Source organism: Sciurus carolinensis, chromosome 8 (genome assembly GCF_902686445.1).
Source record: "Sciurus carolinensis chromosome 8, mSciCar1.2, whole genome shotgun sequence".
Lineage (NCBI taxonomy): Eukaryota > Metazoa > Chordata > Mammalia > Rodentia > Sciuridae > Sciurus > Sciurus carolinensis.
Window position 1 is genome coordinate 24,141,649 of NC_062220.1, and position 27,554 is coordinate 24,169,202.

The following is a 27,554-nucleotide window of genomic DNA, read 5'->3' on the forward strand; positions in this document are numbered from 1 at the left end:
GTTTGGTAGATCTTTTGCCTATCATACATGAGAATTTCAGTTTTGCAAGATGAAAAAATTCTATATATATATTCTAAAATAAAAATTCTATATATATATATTCTATATATATGTATTGTGCAACAGATTTATATATAGTTATATATTTATATTTAACTATATATATATTTATATAGATATATAAAATATATATATATATATAGTTAGCACTACTGAACTAGACACTTAACAAACAGCTAAGATGGGGACAAGGGATGTAACTCAGTGGTAGAGTGTTTCCCTAGAATGTGCAAAGTCTGGGAGAAAAAAAAAAGATGATCTTAGCTTTTTTTTTTTGGCAATACTGAGGATTGAACCCAGGACCTTACACAATGTGAGACAAGTGGTCTACCACTGAGTTACATCCCCAAATTTTCCAAATTTTAAAATTTTATTTATGACACAGGATCTTGCTAAGGTGCCCAGGCTGGCCTCCTGCCTGAGCCTCCAGAGCAGCTGGGATTATAGGTGTGCACTACCATGCCCAGGTTACAACGGTAAATTTTTTTGTGTTCTTTACCATAATAAGGAAAATAGAAATGGCCTTTTCTACTGTCACCAACCTGTTATACACATGGAACAAGTTTATTTCTTGTATTCTGCCCCCTTAATTCTTCCAGTCTAGACTTGGGCAGCATAATTCATCATCCCTTCTTTCTGTTGACATGTCTGATTATGTCTGCTCTGACACCCAGCTGTGGTCATGGTCTTGGTTTTCTATTTACATTGCACCTTCTCTGGTGGGGGAAGAAAATGAATGAAACCAAAAGTGAGACTCTATTTATAGAGCCAGAGAAGTTATAAGTCAAGGGAAATGTGCCTTACCAAATATTAAATGGCTAGAAAATTTTTACTTCTTACTGATCATGCCATCTCCCAAAACTCTAAGAGCTGAGGCAAGTCTCAGCAGCCTACTTGAGATTCAAGGTCAGGTATGGGGCTTTAGTGTCAAGCACTAATGCTTGAAGTACCAGCCGCAGCCACTAGATGCCCCCAGTACTCCATGTCTGACTTTCTAGCTTGAATTGCCCAGGCAAGACAAACCTGACCTCCACACTTCATACCAATCACTATCAACAGTGGTGAGCAACACAGCACTCACTTTTCAAATGATTTATCTTCATTTCTGCATCATTCTTACTTTGTCCTTATTTTTGTTACAGGTCTTCCTAGTCCAGCTTAAACTACTTCAGTCTGAAGCTGCCTGCTTTCAACTATAGGCTAGTCCAGTGGTGGAAAAAGAGATTGATGGGCAGGGGTTGTGGCTCAGTGGGAGAGCGCTTGCCTAGCGTAGGTTCAATTCTCAGCACCGCATATAAATAAATAAAGGTCCATCAACCACTAAAAAAAAAAAAAAAAAAAGAGAGAGAGAGATTGAAAGCATTGAAAGAGTCCATATGGAGAGAATGGATACTTATTGAAGAACAAGAGAAGTGGGACAAAATATCCCTTACTTCAAGGTTGGGGTTAGGACCCTGCATCCAGGATATAGGGACATGAATAGCAAGGGTAAGGACCAGGTTCACTGGGAAGTCAGCTGAAAAAGCAAACCCAGGGGAAGATAAGCCATTGGCACCCACCAGCACACGTGAAAGTGCTGAGGCAGCCCTCTCAAGATGTCATCCTTGCCCCCAGTCTCAGCACCAGCACTCAAGTCTGGGTCATCCCAGAGCCAAGTCACCTCAGGGCCAATTCAAAAAGTTCAACAAGCCCAGTAATGAAGTTTTAAGGACATATTCATAGGGGCACAGGCCAGCATGGTGTGTCATCATAGCCATAGGGCTGCTTAGACTCGGCAGGTGACCCTTTGCTCATAAGGATTCCAAAGTCTGTGACTAATGCTAATTAACCCTGACTCATGGTAGCACTGAGTACAGCGAGGTCATTATCTCCCTAGATTGAGTGGGGAAACTGAGGTATGGAGTCGGGAAGCAGCTTTGCTCCATTAGTCAGTGGCACCAGGTCACAAGTTTATCACCATCCTGCTCCAGGGCCCATGAAGCTGCCCTTGATTGTCAGGAGTAAAGAATTCCAATGGGGCTGTGCAGGGGAAGAGGGAGGGACTTTTCCTCAGTGCCCTTTCCAGGCCAGTAGAGCCACAGATCTGGAAACAGTTGGAAAAGCTATTGGCCTAACTCCCCCAAGTTCCACAATGAAGAATCTGAAGGCCAGAGTGGGCAGAAACAGCCATGATCACACAGTGGGTGTGGCTGAGTCAGGCCTAGAGTCCTGGGATTCCATGTTCAGTACCCTTCCTGCTCTACAGTAATCATGACAGAGCAGAAAAAAGGCAATATCCTGTGAGAGGTAAGAGTGCCAGCCTTAGGTCAGGTGACTTGGCAGGTGGAGCGAGCAGGCACTAGATCCAGTATTCTGGGTTCAAATATTGGACCTGATGGGCACCAGCATGTACTTCTGAGCCAACTACTCAGCACCTTGGTTTCTTCATCTGTAAAACGAAGATAATACTAGTAGCTATGTCATAGGGGTATTTGAAAACTAAATGAGAGCTGGACACAGTGGCTCATGTCTGTAATTCCAGCCACTTAGGAGGCTGAGGAGAGAGGATCACCAGTTTGAGGCCAGGCCTCAGGAACTTAGCAAAACTGTCTCAAAAGAAAAAGGACTGGAGATATAGCTCCATGATAGAATGCCTTTGGGTTCAAGCCTCAGTACTACAAAAAAGAAAGGAAAGAAAGAGAGAGAGAGAATGAAAAGAAAGAGAAAACTAAATGAGATATTGAAGTGCTTTGAACAGTAGCTCAGTAAGCTGTTTGGTATTATTCATAAGAGGCAGGCATGGCACACCTGCCTTAGTGGCACAGCCAGCCGCCCTGTTGTCTCTGACCAAATGTCTCCAGTTTGCCTGGACTTTGGGGTCTTCTGAGAGAAGGAAGTTCTGAAATGATAGATGTTGGGATCAGGAAAAATGATATCCTAGAATTTCCTCAACAGATCAGCCTTGAGTAGGGCTCTTTTAGCTCAGCAGCTTCCACACCATCAGACTGTGTGGGTGCTGGTAGTTCAGCTCCAAGCCCAGCTTTAGAAGCACCTTGGGCAACAAAACACAAACCAAGATAACCACATTCCTGCCAGTCTCCTTGGGTCCTGGCTCTGTGCCATCAAGGCCACCGTCAGGAGGTGGTGGTACAATGACAACAGGAGGGCTAATTACAGGATCATCCTGCTGGGGTGAGAATACTGGTTTGTTTGTCCAGCACAGCTTACCTGAGTCATCCATCCTGAAGCTTGCAGCCACCTGGGCCTGGAGCTAGACCAGCAGGCTGCCAGGAGCCGGAACGCCTTCTGTGTGCTGCACCGACTGGTGCCAGCACTTCCTGCCTGCTCTTCCCTCCCAGAGCCAGTCAAGGCAGTTTGGCTTCACAAACATGACTCCAAACAGCGAGGAACTGGGCAGGGGCCTGACAACAAGCCAGAAACCCCAGCGCCCGTTGTTGGGTGAGCAGACAAGAGCTGAGGTCTGAGAGTATTTGGAAAATGCCCTCACAGATCAGAGCTGCATCTAAGAGGTAGAGAACAGGGCAGCAGCTTCTCCCACCCCTCCGTCCCATCTCCAGGTCCCACTACCCGGAGGCCCTGGGCTTTCTTGCTAAGCCCCAGCTCTGTCCAGGCCCACCCTACTGGTCAGCCATGACCTGGGTTCCACTCCCACAGCTCCACCCTGGGGTTTCCCAAAGTAAGATGAGGAGCAAGATAGGTGCTATGTGTCACAAGAAACATCTCCAAAATAATAACAAGATACTTTTTCAAAAGGTATAAAAAATGAGAATCTATGTCCCCTGTTCCTTCTGACTTACTGGGTTAGGGGAACAAGGACATAGCAGAGGAGAAAAGATGTGGAACTGGGAGGAGGACGTTTGTGCTCTGAAGGGATTTCCACAGAGAGGCCCATCTGCAGTATGGCTGGCGGGGGAAACTGAGAAGGCCCCAGTGGGGACAGCTGTGGGTGGGACAGGAAATATAGGAAGCCATCTTTTGAGGCACTGATCCCATAGGCCTAGGAATGAGGCTCTCCCTTCTAAGAAAGACAGCCAAAGAACCCCATAAAACCAAGTCCTGCTGAGAGGCGGATTGCGTCAGGCCTGCCTCCCTCCGGCTGAGGTCCCACTTGACTGTCTCTCCCCCTACAGCTTCCACATCATTAGACATGGGTGTGGCACCCGCTGCCATTTAAGCCTCTGCACACTCCTGTTTCCACCCACAGCCCCTCACGTTTTCTAGATTGTCATGAAGTAAGCCTGACAACAGACTATCCCCTGAGGGGAGGGAGAGGCAGGAGGGTGGAGGAAGACCTAGTTCTGGCCTTGCTGACTAAAACATGACCTCAGTGTCATAATGACTGACTTTCTGCCAACCAATGGCCTCCCCGCCCTGGCCTTCTAGATGGCCTCACGCAGGATATTGTGCCTCTTGGTGTACAGGGAGCAGCTGGGCTTCCTGTGGCAGAGGTCAGTCAAGGATGGCCACAGCACTTGTTAGTTAGGTCCTTGTGTTGTGACTCCCCAGAACAAGACCTGGAGCCTGTAATTTGAGACAACTTTCATCACTACATATTCTGAGAGAAAAATGAGGACATGGGGTCTAAGTAGGACCAACTTGGTGAAGACAATATGACAAAATGAGACTGTCCCGCCAGGCGCAGTGGATCGCACCTGTAATCCCAGCAGCTTGGGAGGCTGAGAGGAGGGATCACAAGTTCAAAGTCAGCCTCAGCAATTGAGTTAAGCCCTGTCTCAAAATTTAAATCAAAAAGGGCCGGGGATGTGGCTCAGTGGTTAAGCGACCCTGGGTTCAATTCCTGGTTTAAAAAAAAAAAAGACTGTCCAGCCAGTTGTGGTGGTGTGCACCTATAGTCCCAGCTAGGTAGGCTGAGGTGGGAGGATCACTTGAATCCAGGAGTTTGAGATTAAGCTGGATGACATGGCAAGACCTGTGTAAAAAGAGGGAGAGAGAGAGAGAGAGACCCAGAAAACTTGGGATATGTAATATGTGGTTCACCCAGGGCTCAGTGTAAACACGGGAGGCCCAAGTTAGGATCGGGAACTTGGCTGTCCTGACGCCCCATCCGTCATCCTGGTGACCTTGGGGAAGCCAGTCTTCATGTTATGTCCAGGAGTTGTAAGTATCTAACTTGTTCAGAACAACTTATTGATGTTCAGAACATGTAAAAACTTTTGGGGAAAGTACACACACACACAGACACCATATGAGGTGTGACAGGGTACGTACATAAAGAGTTGATTTGGGGATGAGAAGTTTCACCACAGGAAGGAACAGTGACTGACATGAGTCAAGAACAGGCAAAGAACAGAAGACAGAAATGACATGGAAAGTCAAGGGCCAACGAAGAAAGCCCTGAGAAATCAGGTCGATAAGCTTTCTGCCAAGGTCAGAAGAAAGAGGGGGTTGGGTGATGACCCAAGCAGATGCTCTTTTCCTCAGTGGCTGTGTGCCTGAGATCCTACTGGCATATAGTCAGTATCTAGCTTGCCCACTAGGAGCCCAGGCTTTGGGCTCCAGGGTTGTTCCCCATCTCTGAGCCCCTAAGCCAGAGCAAGCAACAGAGGCCTGCAGACTCAGGAATGCCAGAATCGGCACTAACTGTGGAACAGGTCACTGCATCCCAGGCATGTAAGACAAGTCTTTAGAAATGCTGATTCTTATTCTCTGAACTCTGAGTGGACATTTAGTGCCATCCGGAGTCCTCAGATCTTTTGAGGAGTTCCAAAATGAGGCTTCACATGTGTCCATCAGCCAGTCTGTCATAGTCACAATGGGGCAGTTACATCAGGTTCTCTGTCTCTGACTTTGGCTCTCATCAGTGACTCCCCATACCCGTACACCCCTTGAAGGAACCAAAACTGCTATATTTCTGGGCATTCCAGGAAGCTGGGTGTCCTGTCTATGTGAAGTAACCCCTCTGGTTCAGTGCCTAACACCGCAGTGCAACCCAAACCACAGTGTGTGACCTCCAAAGCTATTTGTGCACTGTTGGGAAGGCTTCTGAACTTTCCCCTCGGACTATGAGGACATGAACCGAGATCAAAGATTAGACAGGGGACAGCTACCTGATCAATCCTCCTTCTCTCCACCAAGATCCTCCTTCTACCCTTACCTTTTGCCACCTTGAGGCAGTTTTAGATCCTTGGAACAAGGACAAGTGCAAATCTCCATCTCAGAAGGAGCTGTTCCTTCACGTTTGCTTATCTGCAAGATCAATTTTAGTGCTTTTTCCTGATACAAAGGAACTGGGTGTCCTAAAGGTATACGGAAGTTTGGACAGGAACAGGATTTCAGTGAGAAACTGGCTTTGATTGTTCTCAGGCTCATTGAAAATCTTAGGACTGAGATTTTGTGGAGCACAACAATACTTAAGGGTACGAGTAATAAGCAAGACAAATTGAGCGTTGAAAGATGTGAAATCATGTGTAAGATGACCTTTGATCTCTCAGAAATTCTAGATGACTTCACCCACCTGCACGCCTGTCTCTTTGCCATGACTATTCACAGTACCCAGCACAGTTTCTGGCCCAGAGAAACGCTCAGGAAAAATCTTTGCATATGTAAACAAACACATGTTTGTAGTTAAGTGTTAAGGTTGGAGGCAGAGCTAACTTTGTCTTTCCATCCTATGCAAGATGAGGGACTGCATTCTGGGTCCTCCAAAGAGCCTACATTGGGCTGGGGATGTGGCTCTGTGGTTGAGTGCCTGCCTACATGTGCCAGGCCCTGGGTTCAATCTCCAGTACTAAAAACAAAACAAAACAAAACAAAACAAAACAAAAAACCTACCTTAGGGGATTGCCAGATGGAACTCAGTATTACAGCATGTGCTTAGCATGCATGAGGCCCTAGGTTTAATTCCCAGTATCAAAAAAGAAAAGAACCTACTTTGAAAGGGGTGTGGAAGACATGATTGTCCACCCCTTAGTGAAATTCAGAACAATGAGGAGGAAGTAGAAGGGGAGACTAGTGGAGTCCTGGAGAGGGGAAATTTGAGACAAAGAAATGAAGAGGAGGACCGCGTGTCCCAGTATGTGGCCTGACTTTGATAATATTAGGAAAATTTTGACATAATATACGCTTTTATGGGGGTGGGGGGTACCAGGGATTGAACTCGGGTGCACTCCACCACTGAGCCACATCCCCAGCCCTATTTTGTATTTTATTTAGAGACAGGTTCTCACTGAGTTGCTTAGTGCCTCGCTTTTGCTGAGGCTGGCTTTGAACTTCCATCCTCCTGTCTCAGCCTCTTGAGCCACTGAGACTACAGGCATGTGCCACCCCACCCAGCTGACATAATGTATACTTCTATAGCTCTTCCCCTTCTCATTTGACATTTTCAACTTTGGTCATATAAAGGAGAGAACTATGTGCAAAATCTTGGGCTTTTTTTTTTTTTTTTAAATAAGGGTAAAAATTTTAAAATAAAAACTAAAAAATAAAGGAAACAAAATTTAAAAAAAAGAAATATAAAAAGGAAAAAATAACACCTCAGTTTATACCCAAAGGACTTAAAATCAGCATACTACAGTGATGCAGTCACATCAATGTTTACAGCAGCTCAATTCACAATAGTTAGATTGTGGAACCAACCTAGATGCCCTTAAACAGATGAATGGATAAAGAAACTGGTATATATACAAAATGGAATATTATTCAGCCATAAAGAATAATAATATTATGGCATTTGCAGATAAATGGATGGAATTGGAGAATATCATGCTAAGTGAAATAAATCAAATTCAAAAAACCAAAGGCGGAATGTTTTCCCTGATAAGTGAATGATGATACATAATTGGGGGGGGGGCGGTTAAGAGAAGAATGCAGGAACTTTAGATAACATAGAGGGAAATGAGAGGGAGGAGGGGGTGGGGGTATGAAAGATGGTGGAATGAGACATCATTACCCTATGTACACGTATGATTACACAAATGGTATGAATCTACATTGTGCACAATCATAGAAATGAAAAGTTGTATCCCATTTGTGTACAATGAATCAAAATGCAGTCTGTAAAAATAAAATAAATAAATAAATGATAAAAACAACAACAAAAGAAAAGGGGTAAGCCAGGTGTGGTAGTGCATACCTGTAATCCTAGCAACTTGGAAAGAGGCAGGAGGATCACAAGTTCCAGGTCAGCCTCAGCAAGTTAGTGAGATCCTCAGTAACTTTAGTGAAACCCAGTCTCAAAAAGATCTGGGGAACCAAGTGTCGTGGTGCAAGAGTGTAATCCCAGTGACTCGGGAGGCTGAGGCAGGATGATCACAAATTTGAGGCCAGGCTCAGCAACTTAGCAAAATCATTTCTCAAAAATAAAAAGGGCTGGGGATGTAGTTCAGTAGTAGAGTACCCTTTGGTTCAATACCTAGTACTGCAATAAGTAAATAATAAATAAGGGTAACTAATCTTATGTGGGACTTTATCATAAGGAAATCATATCCTATCATAACTGAAATAATTTTACAGAAAAGTTTCAAGAATAGTAAAGAGAATACCCATATCCTTTACCCTGTGTCACCAATTTATGACATTTTGCCACAAATGTTTTGTAGTTCTTTTTATACACACACACACATACTTTTTTCTGAACAATTGGAGAGTGGACTACTTATCTCAGGCCCTTTTTACTTTATACCCCTCAATTCTTCAGGTATTTTTCCTATTTTAATTATCACATATTTCCTAAGAACAAGAATATTCTCAGGGCTGGGGAGATAGCTCAGCTGGTAGAGTGCTTGCCTCACATGCACAGGGCCCTGAGTTTGATCCCCAGTACCGCAAAAAAAAAAAAAAAGAATATTCTCAGCTGTGTGCTGTGGTACACAGCTGTGGTCCCAGTCACTTGGGAGGCTGAGGCAGGAGGATCATTTGAGACCAAGATTTTAAAACCAGAAAGCAGCATAGTGACATTCTGTCTCAAAAAAACAAAAAAAAAAAAAAAAAAACAACTTTTTTTTTGTGCTAGAAATCAGTCTTTGTTAGATTTTAATTTCATAGTTCTATTTGTATTTATATATGTAAGTTTAGGTAAATTTTTATTATTATTATTTTTATTTAGCTTTTAATTTTTTACAGACTGCATTTTAATTCATTGTACACAAATGGGGTACATCATTTCGTTTCTATGGTTGTACACGATGTAGATTCATACCATTTGTGTAATCATACATGTACACAGGGTAATGATGTCTGTCTCATTCCACCATCTTTCATACCCCCCTCCCTCTCATTTTATTCTACATATTCTAAAGTTCCCCCATTATTCTCTCATTCCCCACCCCTACCCCCATTATATATCATCCTCCACTTATCAGGGAAAACATTCGGCCTTTGGAAAAAAACCGTCTTAACCATAATTCAGTTATCAAATCTAGAAAAGTTTACACTGATATACTTTTTCTAAATATATAGTGTAATCCCAGTGACTTGGGAGGCTGAGGTAGGAGGGTCATGAATAGTTCATATTCTAATTTCATCAGTAGTCTCAATGATATCTGTTAAAAGTATTTTTTCCCCTAGCACAGGATCTAATCCAAGATGACATATCCCATTAAGTTGGACCTATTTAGTTTTCTCTAAGCTATAACCCTTATTAATTCCTTGGCTTCTCCTCTCCTTCATTTTTTGTCTTTCATGACTTTTTTTTCCCCACTTTGGTACTAGGGATTGAACCAGGGTTGCTGTACCACTGCACTATGTCCTCAGCCCTTAGCCCTTTTTACTTTATTTTGTGACAGGGTCTTGCTAAGTTGCTGTAGCCAACCTCAAACTTGCAATCCTCTTGCCTCAGACTGCCTAATTTGATAAGGTTATAGGCAAATACACTGTACCCAGTGACCTCATGATCTTTTTAAAAAGACCAGTTATTTTATAGAATGTCCCCTAATTTGGGTTTGTCCAATGTTCCCTGATGATTAGGTTCAGGTTACCTATTTTCGACTAGAATATTACAAAGTACACGGTATCCTCAGCATATCACAACTGGAGACACACATAATATCTTTAATGAGATGTTATTTCTGGTTAAGATGTTTCGATTTTCTCTTCTGTGTGGCTTTTATTTCTCCTTTTGTAACTAATGAGTAATTTGTGGCCAAATAGCTTGAGATTCCATAAATGTCCCATTCCTTATCAAACTGTTCTCTGCGATTCAGCATCCACTGACCATTTGTTGTTATGGTTGTTTGTTTTGAGTGCTGGGGATCAAACCTAGGCCCTTGCGTGTGCTAAGCAGGTCCTCTACCACTTAGCTGCACCCACAGTCTTTTTTTTTTAATGGGGGATATTTGAGATGGAACCCAGAAGCACTCTACCACTCAGCTACATCCTTGGCCCCTTTTTTACATTTTATTTTGAGACAAAATCCTTATTAAATTGCCCAGGCTAGCTCAAATTTGTGATCCCCCTGCCTCAGCCTCTTGAGTTGCCAGGATTACAGGGTCTGGCATCATGCCCAGCCTTGTCATTTTTTTTTTTTTTTTGGTACTGGGGATTGAACCCAGGGACACTTAACCACTGGGCCACATCCCCAGCCCTTTTTTGTGTTTTATTTAGAGACAAGATGTCACTGAGTTGCTTAGGGCCTCACTAAATTGCTGAGTCTGGCTTTGAACTCTCGATCCTCCTACTTCAGCCTCCCATACTGGTGGGATTACAGGCGTGCAACACTGAAACCAGTGCTTTGTCCTTTCAAGCTGAAGACTCTCCACCTACATCACTAATACCCTCCTGGATGTTTGCATCCGGTTGTGCTGCTGTCACCTCAAACTCAACAGAGGTCCCCTCCTGTTTTCTGTCAGTATTATTGTTATTGCAGTCACTTGGGCTGGAGGCCTCAGTGTCGCCTTTGATATTTGATGTTTCCTCTCCTTCACCACCATTCATCAGTCTCTGGAGCCTGCCACCCCTTCCTCCTGCATCTCTCCCAGCCTTGAGTTGCCTTCCCCACTTGTACTACACCCAGCCCAGGGTCCAGGCCTCTCGGTATCCTGTCTAGACAGCTGCCTGCCAGGATGAATCTGCCTCCACACTTTATCCCAGCCCCTCATGCCCCCTCCGACCAGTAGAATCACTCCCAAATCCTGCTTTTACCAAGCACCACCTTCCAAATCCTTCAGCAAATCCCCATTTGTATGGAACTGGGGCTTTCCCAGTCTGATTTCAAAAACCTTTGTACATTTTTCATTTTTCATTTTTCTTTTTCTTTTTTGTAGTCCTAGATGGACAGCAGGCCTTTATTTGTTTATTTTTAGGTGGTGCTGAGGTTTGAATCCAGCCCCTCAGAGTTGCTAGGCAAGCGCTCTGCCACTGCGCTCTGCCACTGCGCTCTGCCACAACCCCAGACCCAGCCTTTGTACACTGTAGTTCCATAAGAAGAGTCTGCTCTACAAACCACACTCAGTCAAGCCTCCATCCCATGCCTTTCTCCCTGGTTTCAAATGCCCCTCCTGTGACCCTCTCCCTATCTCAATAGGATCCCCCACTTTAGAACTAAGCTGTACTCCAGCTTCACACCAGCTCTCAGGATTCATTGCTCTGAACTCTAGAATTCTCTGATTGTACATACACATTTATTTCTTGCTTATGCATCATTTTGTTTTCTTAACATATCTGCTGTCTACCATAGTGGTTAAAAATATCAACTCCATGGGCTGGGTTGTGGCTCAGTGGTAGTGCACTTGCCTAGCACGTTTGAGACACTGGGTTCGATCCTCAGCACCACATAAAAATAAATAAAATAAAGATATTGTGTTCATTTAAAACTAAAAAAAAAAATATTTTTTAAAAAAATGTTGACTCCAAAGTCAGATTCCGTGGGTTCAAATCCTGACTTTGCTATTTGTTAGCTGTGTGACCTTGAGTGAATTACCTAACTCTGCTTCATCCATAAGATGAGAATACTAATACTGTTGGCCTTCTAGGATTTTCTGTGATGATTAAATTACTTACTACACAAAAGTTACTTATAAATTTGCAATTACCACATGACCCAGCAATTCCATTTCTAAGTATAGGCCCAAAAGAACTGAAAGCAGGGGCATATATAGTAATATATAGATATAGTACATGAAAGAAGCCAAACAGGGTGTAGCACACACCTGTGAGCCCAGTGATTCAGGAGCCTGAGGAATGGAGCATAGAAGCACTTTACCTCTGAGCCACATCCCCAGTTCTTTCTTTTCTTTTTTAAGACAGAATCTTGCTAATTTCTGAAGCTGGCCTTGAATTTGAGATCCTCCTACCTGAGCCTCCCAAGTTACTGGGATTACAGTCGTGTACTACCATGTCCAGCTCTGTAGGGACTCAGATCTTATTATACACCAATATTCATAACAGCACTATTCATAAGAGCCAAAGAGTGGGCACAACCTAAAAGTCTATCAATATCATCTAGATGACAAAAATATACATATATACAACATAATACCATTTAGCCTTAAGAAGGAATGCAGTTGCAGGATGCATATGAACCTTGAAAACATGGTACATGAAAGAAGCTAAGCAGGGTGTAGCACACACCTGTGATCCCAGTGATTCGGGAGTCTGAGGCAGGAGAATCTCAAGTTCAAGGCCAACCTGGAAAACTTAGCAAGACCCTGTCTCAAAATAAAAAAAATTTTGAAAGAGCTGGGAATGTGTCTTAGTGGTAGAGCACTTACCTCGCATGTTTGAGGCCCCTGGGTTCAATTCCCAGTACCAGAAAAGAAAAAAAAAAAAAAAAAGAAAAAGAAAAATTAGAATGGAGCTTATGAGGGTCTGGGGGAAGGTGGGAATGAAGAATTATTTAATGAAAACAGTTTGTGTTTTGGATGATGAAAAACTTTTGTAAATGGGTAGTAATGATAATTGTATAACACTGTGAATGTACTTAACCACTGAATTGTATATTTAAAAATGATTAAATTGGCAATTTTATGTTATGTTTATTTTACCAGGCTTAACCAACCCACCCTCAAGAAAGAAAGTGCTTAGAACAATACCTGGCACATGGTAGGCATTGTTAGCTCTTTGTTACCTTCTCTCACATTATGGTGCTATCTTTTTTAGAGGTTAATACATGTCAAAGGGAGGAGGCCACAGTCGTTTGGTTGGCACCTTAGTCTAAGGCCTGGACCACACAGGTTCAGAGCATGATCCTGTCAGTGTTTCTGGAGTCGACCAGCCTCGTGGGAACTGATTCATAAATCAAACTCCCTGCACACCAGCCAGCCAGCTCTCCAAATGCACATTCTTGGAAAGACTCGTGGAAAACCCAATCTCTAAGATTCCTTAGAGAGTGTCAGAGGCCAGGGGTCAGGGGACATTAACCATTTGTGGCATTAGGAACTAGCAACAGGGCTCCCACGCATCTGCAGGGATGACTTTTGTGGCTGGTTGTCTTGTTCAGGGTTCTCCCCGGGTGTCTACACCTGGAAATGGTGTTGACTCGCCTTTGCTCTTTCAACTTCCTCTTTTGCAAATTGTAGGTAGACTTCCCCCACCCCACGCCCTGATAAGGCATTCTTTCTTTGGCCAACTTCCCAAACCATTAATTCCCCTCTAACCTCTCTTTGTTCTAGATCTGACTGTCCTTTGAATGGTCTTGAGAGTTTCCCAAGTCCTCTGGCTCCACATTGACAAGCCTATTTCAGGGGAAATATGTGTGTATCTGGCTGTGTTCATTTTCATTTCTCTGGGAAGGTAATCATCTCAAGTTATGAGAATACACCTTCAGCACCTCCAGTGTATGCTTTCTGCTGTTTCTTGTTTTCAGGGCGGAGGATGGAAGCCAGAGCCTTGCAGATGCTAGGCAAGCATTCTACCACGGAGCCACACCTCCAGCCCTACAGCTTTCCATTACTGGTTGTAGCTTCTCACAGCACTTAGTGTATGTCAAGTCGTTCATTCATTCACCACAAATTTCTTGAGCGCCTACTGCTGGGGATACAACAGTGGGCAAAATAGACACCTGCCCTCCAGAGAGTATAACCTAGAGGACAAAGATGGTCATAGGGCTGGGGACATAGCTCAGTTGGTAGAGTGCTTGCCTCGCAAACACAAGACGCTGGGTTCAAATCCCCAGCACCACTAAATAAATAAACAAATAAATAAAGATGGTCACAGGCCGTGAGACTGATGTTCCTAACAAACCTGCAGAGTGGAATCGTGCCAAGGGAAACTCCCCTCCAGAGTTACAACATGAGATGAAATCTCCCGGCCTGCTTCTAACAAAGCTGCCCCTGCTCAGGTTTTTGTGTTTTGTTCATTTTGTTTGGTAAGCTTTTCTCCTGAAATAGCTTCAAGAGCCTCTGGCACATTCTTTTGAATAACCTCAGTGGCAGCAAAGCCATGAGTGGTTTATGGCAGATCTAACATTTAGAAATAGCTTGGCAAATAAGTCCTGTGATAAAGCTAGGTAACAGCATCGAGGGCAAATAAATAATAAATAAATGTGCCTCTCTGGAGGCTGATTCTTGTCTTGTTCAAAAACTGTCTCTGGAAGCAACTGCGACCCTGCAGGCCAAGAATGTTTGGAGGCACAGCAGCAACCCTGTGCAGCCTTCCCCAGTTGGAAAGGGCTGGGCTGTGCGGCTCCAGAGCGAGGCAGGGCGTACACACCACAACCTTGGAGTTCCTTTGAACTTGAGAGCTTGGAGTTCTATTTTCAACTAAGAAACAGCCTCAATCCTTCCTAGTTATGAATTCCCAGGAGGAGGAAAGAGCTCCAGGAAGTGTCTTCTTGGTCCCCAGTCTGTGCCAATCACATTTAAGGGCAGTGTAGTGCCAGGGTGATTGACCCCATTTTGGGTACCAGTGACTGGATTCAGACTGCAGTTCTGTCCCTCACAAGCTGTGACCAAAGACAAATGACTTAGCCCTTCTATGCCTCAGTGTCCTTGTTACGGTTTAGATATGAGGTGTCCCCCCAAAGCTCATGTGACACAATGTAAGTTTAGAGGTAACCTAATCAGCGCATTAATCCACTGATATGGATTAACTGAGTGGTAACTGTTGGCAGGTAGAGTGTAGCTGAAGGAGGTAGGTCATTGGGGACCTGCCTTTGGGTTGATGTTTTTTACGTGGTGAGTAGAGACTCTCTGCTTCCTGGTGCCATGTCCCCAGTTGTTTTCCTCTGCCACATTCTTCCGCCATGATGTTCTGCCTCATCTCAGGCTCTAAGGAATGGAGTCGGCCATCTGTGGACTGAAACCTCTGAAACCACAAGCCCCCAAATAAACTTTTCCTCCACTAATTGTTTTTGTCAGGTCTTTTGGTCATAGCGAAAAAAAGCTGACTAAAACAGTCTTCATCTTCAGAAGAGGGATAATAATAATCGTGACTTCCTTGAAACCTCTCCATAAGATAGCTATGAAAATTCAGTGAGTGAGGACTTTTTGAGTCATTGAGACTAGTGCCTGGTCCCACAGTCATGCTTGGTGAGTGAGTAATTTTCCAAGTATGATTTTGGTCCTCCAGGGACAGGGACCACGGATGTACTTTTGTCTGTTATGTGGCATGGAGCTATCAACGTGATACATGCTCAAAAAATATTTATCCCAGAATCAAGCAAGCAAGTGCACAAAGAGATCTGTGCCCAATAAACACATCTGCTTAAACAGATGCCAGCCCTTTGCCCTGGCCCTTCCTCATGGGTATATTCACTGTGATAATGTCTGACCTTCCGCCTTGTTCCCGGCAGTACAGAAACTCAGAAGAGTTCTCCACTCTCTGGCAGGCAGACAGCAGGGGGTTGGAAGCTGGGTGAGAGAGGGGAGGGATGGGCACAGGAAACAGAGGGCCCTCTATTTTAAGCACTTGCTTCAGCTGTTCTGTGGGGACTGTACTCTCAGGATTTAAAATAGATAGAGCCCTACTGGTGGCGAGGGCAAGTTAGCAAGGCCTACTGGGGCCTGGCTGACCCAACATGGCAGAAGGCTGACTCTCTTGCGGCCTGCCTGCAAGAGCGGCATTGTTTTGGGGTCCCAAGGGAGTTGCCTGACCTTGTAGGAGCCGCAGGAGCTTTGCTGAGATGGCTGTGGTTCCCTGAGGACAGCAACAGCTCCGGGGCCTCGCCATCACTGGGGAGAACCTCAGGATCTTTAACTAGCTGATTTCTGGCTGGCTTGGTTTTATTTTTAGACATTGTGGTAGGTTGGATTGTCTCCAGTCCCGAACATACTCCCAAGCCACCAGCAAAACTTTCAGCAACGCAGGCCATGTCTGTCTCCTCCTCTCAACTGACCGAAAAGCAGAAAACAAAAGTCACAGTAAATAGAAGGGCAGCTAATCTGGTAGCTGCTGGCTCTTCATGCATGATCTCATCCAACAGATCCACCGCCCAACTGTGCCTACAGAGAGGCAGTCTCAGCCCTCCCAAGCCTCCTGCCCCCCAGGTCCTGGACAACAGCTTGTCTAAAGCCCAGGACTTATAACAGCTGAATCCTTCCCTTTCCTAACCTTCCTCAGTTCAGATTCCTCAGCTGGCCCTAGTTATATTGTCCTCAAAACACACGTGGTGGGCTGGGTTGTGGCTCAGTGATGGAGCGCTTGCCTAGCACGTATGAGGCACTGGGTTCGACCCTCAGCACCACTTTAAGAACAACAACAACAGAGGCGTTATCTCCATCTACAACTTTAAAACAATATATTTAGGTGGGGAAAAACCCATAAGTGGTCATCAAAACCACTTGGATGACTTGTTAAAAACACAGATGCCTGGGCCCCATTTTAAACCCATTAACTCAGAGTCTATGGGGTGGGTCCAGGCGTCTGAATTTTTTTTAACGAGATTCCAGGTGGTTCTGATTCACACCAAACTCATAGTCAATGCCCTAATCAGTCATGGTCTCTTTGATCCTCACATACTTGTTTGATTGAAACTGGAAACCTCTGAGGCTCAGATTGGAACTAACATCATTTCTGCCTCTCTCTAAAGCAATGTTAAGATCATGCATCCTCCCAAATGAAGGACTGACTTCCTATTTGCCTAGGGATTATAATTTCTTACATATCAGATTCTGCTTCTTAAATATAAAATATGAGTATTAGCAAGAATAACGGTCAGGACTGGGCGCTGTAGCACATGACTGTAATCCCAGTGACTTGGGAGGCTGAGGCAGGAGGAGGATTGCAAGTTCGAGGTTAGCCTCAGCAATTTAGCAGGGCCCTAAGCAACTTAGCAAGAATCTGTCTCAAAATAAAAGATTATAAGGGTTGGGGATGTGGCCCAGTAGGTAAGCATCCCTGAGTTAAATCCCTGATCTGTAACAAACAAACAAACAAAAAACAGGATCAGGAGCAGCAGTTTGGCATAGTTTGTTTATTCAAGAACCATTTATTAGCCAGACACTGTTCTAGGGATACAGCAAGGAACAGGCCAGGTAGGGTCCCTCATCATTTCAGCAGATAATTGAGTCAGAATATTCTTTCTCAATCAGAAGTAACAGAAAATCTCAACTGACTTGGCTTAAGTTCATGGGTGATTTCTTACCCCACTGTTAAGACTGAACTGTATCTGCTCAATATTAATATATTGAAGTCTTAATTCTCCATACCTAGAACATGGCTATGGAGATAAAAGCTTTAAAGACATAAGTTAAAATGAGGTCTTATGGGCAGGTCCTAGTCCTATGTGACTGGGGTTCTTATAGGAAGAAGAGATTAGAACACAGAAATGGACAGAGGGAAGGTCATGTGAAGACAGGGAGTAATCGAGCATGGTGGTACACACCTGTAACCCCAACAAGTTGGGAGTCTAAGGCAGGAGGATTGCAAGTTCGAGTCCAGCCTCAGCAATTTAGCAAGACCCTCAGCAACTTAGTGAGATCTTGTCTCGAAATAAAAAATAAAAAGGACTGGGTATGTAATTCAGTTGCAGGAAGGGTGTGTCCCAGGTTCAATCCCCAGTACAAAAAAAAAAAAGACCCAGGGAGAAGAAACCGAGGAGAAAGGCCACAGAAGATACCAAAACCTTGTTCTCAGACTCCCAGACTCCAGGACTGTGATACAATACATTTTTATTGTTTAAACCATCCAATCTGTGTACTTTGTTATGGGAAGAAAAGCAAAGTTCCCATGCAATTCCTGGCAGACAGAGCCAGGCTTGATTAATTCAGGGACTGCTTCATCTATAACCTATGCTCTTTTCATCCTGCTCTGTGTCCACCTGGTCCTCAGGGTGTCATGAGGCTGTCAGCTGACTCTTGAAGTTCCAGGCATCACTCTTAAACAGGAAACATTCCCTGAGGGGAAAAAGGGACTCTTTCATGCCATGTGTCTTCTTTTCAGAAAAATAAAATTTTCCCCAGAGGCCCCACCAGTAAGATCTCCTCACATTTCATTGGGAATAATGTCCTCACATACCCAAACCTAAACCAAGCACTGATAAAGGGGCTGGTGGCACCATGTGGGCTTAGACTAACTAGAATTTCCTCCTAGGATGAGCAGGGCTGGGGAGAGTCACTTGAACGGGACTAGAGTTGCATCAGCAGGAGGAAGGGGAAATGGCCAGTTGGGAAGGCGGCCAACAGTGTCTGCTGTGAAATGCTCTCACAGAACAAAAATAAGCTGATGTGACAGGGACGGGCCAGGGGAAGGGGCCAGCTCTGAGAAAGTGATACCTGACAGATGGAAGGAACCTGCAGGTCAAAATTAGGGAGGAAAGCATGGAGGTAGTGGAGCCCCAAAGGCTGTGGGATGCAAGAGAGCTGTACTCCAGCCTCAGAGGAACAGCACCCGTCCTACCTCTACCAAGACCGCCTCTTCCCTCCTCTCTTCCACCCCTTCTCGGCCTCAGCCTTCCCGCCTACCAATGGGGCTGAGTGGAGACTGTCAGTCACCTCCATGTTTCTGACTCATTACCAGGGCGGATGCCAGTCTGGCTCCCACCATGAGGATATTAACAAGAGCAGGAAGCCCTGGAATGATGAGGGAGGTATTCTCCTCCCAGAACGATGGGGAATCTCCAAGTTGAAGTCTGGCCAAGTGTCCTGGTGGAATTTTGGACTTTCCTTCTGATGGAAGAGAATTTACAGAGCTCGAAGGAGAGGAGGCTACAAAGAAGTTAGATGCCTTGGGGACTCGGAGAAGCTCATGTCCAAGTCCTTTAGAAAGGTACATTTCACATGCCAGCTGTCCACGTCTCCCTCACTTCATTCACATAATTTCTGCCTGGACAGAGAAGGTGGGAGAGTGTGGGGGACAGAACTGAGGAGTATGAGTTCAGTACCAGGGAAGAGAGGCGGCCTCATTGGATGCCAGGCTGGAGGGGATGTCAGAAGTCAACCGACCACCTGCTACATCTATTGTTTTTCTTTTATTTTACATAAAAATATTTGTGTCCAGGCACAGTGGCACATGCCTGTAATTCTAGTGACTCAGGAGGCTGAGGAAGGAGGATCACAGGTTTGAGGCCAGTCTGGGCAAACTTAGTGAGACCCTGTCTTAAAACAATAAATAAAAAGGGCTGGGGATCTGGCTCATTGGGTTCAATACCCAGTACCTCAAAAAAATTCTTTATATAGTTGCCCCCTTTTTTTCTTGGGGAATACATTACAAGATTCCTACCAAATGCCTGAAACACTCAGATAGTACTAAACCCCACATATATTGTGTCTTTTCCCTTTACATACCTACTTATGATAAAGTGTGGCAGGTGTTTTTTGTTGGGGTTTTTAAATTTTATTTATTTATTTACTTACATTTTTATTTTGCAGAGCAAGCAATCAAACCCAGGGTCTTGCACATGGGACAAACACTCTACCACTGAGCTATAGCCCCAGCCTCAGATGGTTTGATTACTTGGTTGTTTGTTTTGCAATACTGCATTTGAATCCAGGGGTTCTCTACCACTGAGTTACATCCCCAGCCCTTTTTATTTTTTATTTTGAGACAGAGTCTCACTAAGTGGTGAAGACTGACCTCAAACTTGTGATCCTCCTACCTCAGCCTCCAAAGTGACTGGAATTACAGACATGTGCCACCATGCCCCACTTAATGTTTTAATTTGTAAATTGGGCATAGTAGTCAGGCATTATGACCCATGTCTGTAATCCCAGCAATCAGGAGGCTGAGGCAGGAGGATCACAAGTTAAGTCAGCCTCAGCAACTTAGTGAAGCCTTCAGCAACTTAGTGAGACCCTGTCTCAAAATAAAAAAAAATAAAAAGGACTGGGGATGTAGTTCAGTGATAAAGTACCCTGAGTTAAATCCCCAGTGTAAATAAATAAATATAGTAAAATATTGATAACTAAAATAGATATTATAAGAACATACTGTAATAAACATTATATGAATATGTTCTCTTATTGTACTTTTCCCTTTTCAGTTAAAGGAAGTACTTCATGGTTTTTCTGTGGCATATCCAATTGCCAGCATCTACTACCCTGGTGCTTTAAGGTAGTTATTAAGTAATATGAGGTACTTGAACATAAGCACCATGATACTGAGACACTTGCCCTGAAAACCAAGATAGCTCCTAAGAGACTACTGGGAGGGTAGCATATACAGCACAGATACACTGGGCAAAGGGATGATTCGTGTCCTGGGTGGGGTGGATAGATTTCATCACAGGACTCAGAATGGTGTAAATTTCAAACCTATGCATAGTTGGTGTTTTGAATTTCCTGTTGAATATCTTTGGACCACAGCTGATCATAGGTAACTGAAACTGCAAAAAATGAAACCATGGATCAGGGGAGTGGGAAACTGCTATATTTTCATTATTTAAGCAGTCATAAATAAAGTAAAAGTTAAAATCCCATTGGCAAATAGGTATAACCACTTTGGGCAATAACTGAACTGAATTAACTTAAATAAGTTCATGTCCTGAGGCCCAGCAATTCCTCTCCTAGGTATACACCCAGAGAAACTCAGACACTTGTACCAGAAGATGTATATAAGAACGGTCACGGTAGCATGAATCTTGGGAGCACAAAACTGCCAATAATCTAAATTCTATCAAAACAATATCTACATAAATCACAGTACATTCACACTATGGGTTACTATATGTAAATGAAATCATTAATATATCACATCATTGAATTTTGCAAATTAATATTGAGTGAGAAAAGCTAGCCAGAGCCTGGCACGGTGGTACATGCCTATATCTCAACTACTCTGGAGACTGCAGCAGAGGATCACAAATTTGAGACCAGCCTAGGCAACTTAGCAAGTCCCTGGCTCAAAATTTTAAAAAATTTAAAAGGTCCAGGGACATAATTCGGAGGTAGAGCACTTGCCCAGCATGTGCAAGACACCCATAATACAAAAAGAGAAAAAAGAAACCCCAATCAGAAAATACAGTATGGTTCCAAAAAAGTTGAAAACAATAAGATATTGTGTAGGGATACATGCATATGTGGCAAACTATAAAGTGGAGGAAAGAAGTTGCCACAGTGTGGATAAAGAAAAGGGATGCAGGTGGGAAGAGAACAGAGGGCATGAGAGGTAAGGGTTTGTGCTCTCTCAGCCTACCAAGGTGGAAGGGACGTTGATGGTTGTCACTCTGTTTTGTGCTGCCAGAACAAAATATCAGAGACTGGGTAATTTGCAAATAACAGATATTTATTTCTCACAGTTCTAGAGACTGGGAAGTTCAAGGTTATGGTGCTGGCATCTGGTATCTGCTGAAGAACTTCTTGTATCATCACATGATAGAAGGCAGAAGGGCAGGAAGGGACAAATGTAAAATCCTCACATAGCAGAAGAGCAAAAGTGCGCACCTGCTTCTGAAAATCTTTATTTTATCCATGCATTTACCAGAGCAGAACCCTCGTGACCTAAACACCTCCCGGTAGGGCCCCCCTCCCAACACTGCTGCACCAGGGATTAAGTTTCAGCATGGGTTTCTTAGGAAACGAAAATATTCAAACCATCGCAGTGGTATTATATAAAATTATTCTCTAAAGACCTGCTTCTAGAGCTGAACACAGTGGCTCATGCCAGTAATCCCAGCTATTGCAGAGGCTGAGTCAAGAGGATCACAAGTTCAAGGCCAGCCTGGGCAACTTAGAGAGACCCCATTTCAAAATAAACCCCCTGGGTTCAATCTTCAGTACCAGTAATGGTGGAGGGCTGCTTCTGGGAAGATGGAGTAGAAATACTTGTCCCTAAAACTTCCACTAATATCACTAAAAACCCTGGACATTACACATGAAACAAAATAAGAAGACTCTGAAAGGTGGAGAGAAGAAGGCAAGGGAGCCTGGACCCCAACATGGTGGTGCCTTCCCTAGATTGTCTTTTTTCCCCTCTACCTCAGAGGTGGGGCTGAGGAAGCCTGCAACCAGGAAACATGAACGGGCACAAGCCAAAAAAGTCCCAACAAAAGCCTGCTCTCTTTAGCCAAAACACCAGGAAAGGGATGGCCTAGCAAGGAAACAGTGTTCTTGCACAACCTGACCTTGAACATGACCCTAGCAATTCTCCCAGTTCACAACTTTCTCCCTGGTGGCCACCGTCTGCTGGTTGGTTTTGTTTTTGAAGTTCTGAGGACTGAACCCAAGGCCTCAGGAACACTGGGCAACTGCTCTACTACTGAGCCACATCCTCAGCCCCTCTAGGTTTTTGTTTGTTTGTTTGTTTGTTTGTTTAAGTCAGGGTCTTGCTAAATTGCTCAATCTGGCTTCAGACTTGCAATCCTGCCTCTGCCTCCTGACTAGCTGGAATTACAGGCATGAGCCACCAAGCCTGGCCATGATGCAATTCTTGAGGCTGTCCTTTAGCTCCTGTCCCTGCTACTAACTGGCTCAGTCCCTCAATTGTCCAATTCCAAATTCCCAACAAAGAAATTTGATCAGCTCAATTCACCATCTTGACGCACTTGCAAGTCACCAATTGCTAGGCAGCCTATGGTGGCTGTATTGATCCAGTATTCAGCTCTAGCACAATTAACTGTGGGCAGGGAGGTAGTAGAGTCTTGTCCAAAAGAATTGCTCCTTGAGTGTCTGCGAGGGCAGGCAATTCCCCAGAAGGGGACAGGGAAAGACGGGTCCTTAAACAATACTGAGTAGAGAGGTAAACAAGTACACATCCATTTTAGTAGGCTGCAGCTAGTGCCAGGCAATGCCAAGGCCATGGTGAGTCCAGGCCTGGAGGAGTCAGGGACAGCTTCCTAGAGAGAAGGTAACCTGAAGGAGGAGCAGGTGTCTGCCAGGGAAACGTAGATGGGAGCGCAGTTGAGGAGCAGGAATAGTGAGAGCAAATTCCAGCTGTCGTAACAGGTCATGGCTGGTTCAGAGCAAAGAAGTTCAAGAAGCCTGGAGCCAGAATGCATGGGTGGTCCAGAGGGGAGGCTGCTGGAAGGTAAGGTGAGATCAGATTGCAAATGGCTCTGCATGCTGAGCTAGGGAGTTGAGGTTTTATCCCATAGGCAATGAGGAGCCAGCCTGCATTATTAAGCAGGGAGACCACATGATCTGAGGTTTTCTGGAAGCAGACTCTACATTGCACATAGAATCACCACTTTCGGCCATGTTTGGATTCTGCTACTGTGTCAGGGATACTGCACTGGTTTTTTAAAAAATCCCATGAGGGTATGACCTTTCTTTTGGGATAGGGTTTTTCTGCTCCCATCTCAAAGTCATCAAAATATCCCACCCCAAACCCATCAAAAATATCTATACTTATTCCTAGCACAAGCATATATGGATTCAAGAACAGATGCAGGAGGACAGTTTTGCATGAGTTTTGATCTGGGAGATGGGTACCCCATGTCAGGCAAGACAGTAAGCTCAGTAGCAGGGTGAAGGTGATCTGAAGAAGAGGGGTCATTTAGGCAGTTGCTAAACAGATGAGACCCAAACAAAGGTAAATATGATCTGAACCAAGTCAGCAAGAGAGGACAGTGACATTCTCCAGGTGGAATCCATGGTACTTGAGAACTAGTTAGGGTGAGGGTAAGGCAGAGGAAGAGGCTTGTAATCCCATGATTAGGAAGGTAAAATGTCAAGAAGGCACTCAGGGGACCCAGTGGAGAAGGAGTTGACTTGGCAGGAAATCGTGGGTGGAGGTTTTTAGCTTGCTTTCTTTTTTCTTTTTCTTTTTGATATAGGGGATTGAACTCAAAGGCACTCAACCGCTGAGCCACATCCCAGGCCTATTTTTTGTATTTTATTTTGAAACAGGGTCTCACTGAGTTGCTTAGGGCCTCGCTAAATTGCTGAGGCTGGCTTTGAACTCATGATTCTCCTGTCTCAGCCTCTGAGCCACTGGGATTACAGACATAAGCTGCCACAACTGGCAGTTTTTAGCTCTTTAACAGGCAATTGGAAGGGTGGACCTGGAGCTCAGGAGACATCTTCTCCTCCACCACCCCTTCCGATCTCTTCCACATGTGCAGAAAAGCTACTAAAATTCATTTCCTCCCTCAGTGTAACCATGGCTGGCTGCTCCAACATGTATGTGTTTGTGTATTTTACTGGGGATTGAACCTAGGACTGCTCAATCACCGATCTATTTTTATTTTTAGACAGTGTCTCACAAAGTTGACCAATATGGCCTCAAACTTTTGATCCTTCAGGGCTGGGGATTTGGCTCAGAGGTAAAGCATCTGCCTAGAATGCACAAGGCCCTGGATTTGATCCCCAGCCCTGCAAAGAGCAAACAAAAAAAAAATCTTATGATCCTCCTGCCTCAGCCTCCCTAGTAGCTGGGATTACAGGTGTGTGCCATTGCACCCAGCCCACAAAACTGGATCTGAGGAAACTTGGGCTGTCAGATTGAGCTTGGGAGGACAGCAAGTTTACAAACACTGGTGCTCTAATGTTTTTGACCTTGTCACATTCTATTTCAGAATTTTATGTTATCTCTGCAGAGTTATTTAAAAAACCATTTAGGGACCTACTTTTGTTTTTTTCCATGACTAGATTAAAAACTTTTTGAGCACCCATAATATGTCTAAATTAAATACATTTCAAGAAGTTAGTCTATAGTCATCTTTCTCTGGGAATCTTGACATTCAAGTGGAGGGATAGTTATGACCTCACTGGCCCTTGTGGAAATCAGGGGAACCTGATGGGGCAGACTGGAGTGAGAAGAACAAGGCTCAGTCCCTTTCTGTTGTGAGGCTCAATGAATCAAAACAGGTGGTGGCAACCCACTGTCTCTCCTTGAGAACATTAGGATAAATAGCACCTGTCCTGTCTTTTTCACAGGATTCCTGTGAAAATTAAATATGGAAGCATTTGTAAAAGCCCTTTTTTAAAGTGTAAAGTTCTATACAAATGTGAGAGATTGTGATCACTATCTAGGGCACACCAGCATTAGAAAGTAAGATTGCTCCTGTCTCCTATCCATTTAGGATTATGAGTTTATGTGACTTGGCTACCTGACCATGTCCAGAGTGTGTACTTGCTGATTTTCTCAACTTGTTAATGATCCAAAGCAGTGCCAGCTTGGCTAGTGTTAGAGAAGGAGGGAGGGAAGGAGGGGGAGGGAGGGAGGGAGGGGGAGAGGGAGAGAGAGAGAGGGAGAGAGAGAGAGAGAGAGAATAGAGAGAGAAAGAGAGAGAGAGACAGAGATGAATACTGAGGACTTATAAACTCATTAACAAATATCTGAATGGCTCTCAGGTTCAGGTCAAAGAACTGACCTGCCAGGGTAGCTACTACCTCTGCTAGGGTCACAATGACAACATATATTTGAGTTCAAGACTATATCAGAAAAGGGCTGGGATTGTGGCTCAGTGGTAGAGCACTTGACTGGCATGTGCAAAGCACTGGGTTCAATCCTCAGTACCACATAAAACTAAATTTTTAAAAAGTGAAGGTAGGGCTGGGGATATAGCTCAGTTGGTAGAGTGCTTGCCTTGCAAGCATGAGGCCCTGGGTTCATATTCCCAGCACCATGCCAAAAAAAAGAAGGTATTATATCCATCTAAACTCATATATATATATATATATTTTTTTTTTTTTTTTTGGTGCTGGGGATCAAACCCAGGGCCTTGTGCTTGCAAGGCAAGCACTCTACCGACTGAGCTATCTCCCCAGCCCCTAAAAAGACTTTTTTAAAAAAGAATATATCGTATAGGGCTGTGGTTGTGGTTCAGTGGTAGAGCACTTGCCTAGCATGTGTGAGGCACTGGGTTCCATCCTCAACACCACATAAAAATAAATAAGTAAAAATAAAGATATTGTGTCCATCTACAACCAAAAATTTTTTTGAATTTAAAAAAAAGACTATATCATATAGTCTCCCTGCTTCCCATTTGTCGTGACCTGAGCAGCTTTCTTCCACCATGCCTTTCCGCCCTGATGTTCTCGCATCACCTTAGGCCCAAAGCAATGGAGTTGGCTGACCATAGACTGCAACTCTGAAACTGAGTGAGCCAAAATTAACTTTTCCTCTTCTGAAAAGAGGAATAATATATCATACAGTTAAACAAAGATGACTTTATATATATAGGCATGAGTTCACAGCTAGGTTCTGAGGCTTTCTGGCTGAGTCCCGAGGCATTGAGTAGCAGAGACAAGTCATTCCCACTAGGATCTGTCTGAACTCTCTCTCTCTCTCTCTCTCTCTTTTTATTTTTTAGTTGTAGATGGATGCAATACCTTTATTTATTTATTTTTATGTGATGCTGAGGATCGAATCCAGTGCCTCACACGTGCTAGGCAAGTGGTCTACCACTGAACCACGACTCCAGTCTCTACTTGGTGGTTTTAAGTTTGGGGTGGATTAGTTATATAGCAATGGTAGCCATGAAAGAGAGCACGGCAAGATTTTAGGAGGGAATTGGAGCGTAAATATAAGACCTGTAGTATTGATGGTCCACTGAAACCCTTGATAAAAGAAATTTAAGGTGAAGCTAATTGGAATGGATCTGTGTTTCCATTAGACAATAATTGATTAAGAAAAACAGTCATTGAGCAGTGACATATTTGTTTCCTGAGGCTACCATAACCAATTAGCACAAACTGGATGACTTAAAAGAACAGAAATGTAAGCAGGGTGTGGTGGCACATGACTGTAATCCCTGTAACTCTGGAGGCTGTGACTGGAGGATCACAAGTTGGAGGCCAGCCTGGGCAACTGAACTAGACCCTGTGTCAAAACAAAATAAGAAGGGCTAGGGACGTGACTCAATGGAAGAGTGCCTGCATAGTATGCATAAGGCCCTGGGTTCCATCCCCAATACCATACACACAACTCAGAAAATTATTCTCCCACAGTTCTAGAAACTGAAAGTCCCAGATCCTCCAAATCAAGGTGTTGGCAGGGTTAGGGTCTTTCTGAAGGCTCCAGGGGAGGGTTCTTCCTTGACTTCCCGCTCCTGGTGGTTACTGGTATTTCTCATCTTGGAGACATCCACTCTAACCTCTGCTTCTCTTGTTCCAGGGTTTCTTCCCATTGTGTGTCTGTATCTCTAGGTCTCCCACCCGCTTTCTTGTTATTGTTCTTGTTTTTTGCAGTACAAAACTCACCATGCTAGGCAAATACTCTACCTCTGAGCTGCACCCCCGCTCACCAAAGTGCTTCTTTCTAAGAGTAGAGATGCCAGAAGGCCT

General features: G+C 44.1%; 1 protein-coding gene across 1 annotated transcript in view; it reads left to right on the forward strand.

The window, feature by feature from the left end:
• Positions 1-14,206, forward strand: part of Zc3hc1 (zinc finger C3HC-type containing 1) — a 44,557-nt gene extending 30,351 nt beyond the window's left edge. Inside the window, exons 11-12 of the transcript XR_007109954.1 lie at positions 13,002-13,056; positions 13,626-14,206. The gene's annotated coding sequence lies outside the window, so the exon portion shown is untranslated. The remainder of the gene's footprint in view (positions 1-13,001; positions 13,057-13,625) is intronic.
• Positions 14,207-27,554: the final 13,348 nt, after the last annotated feature.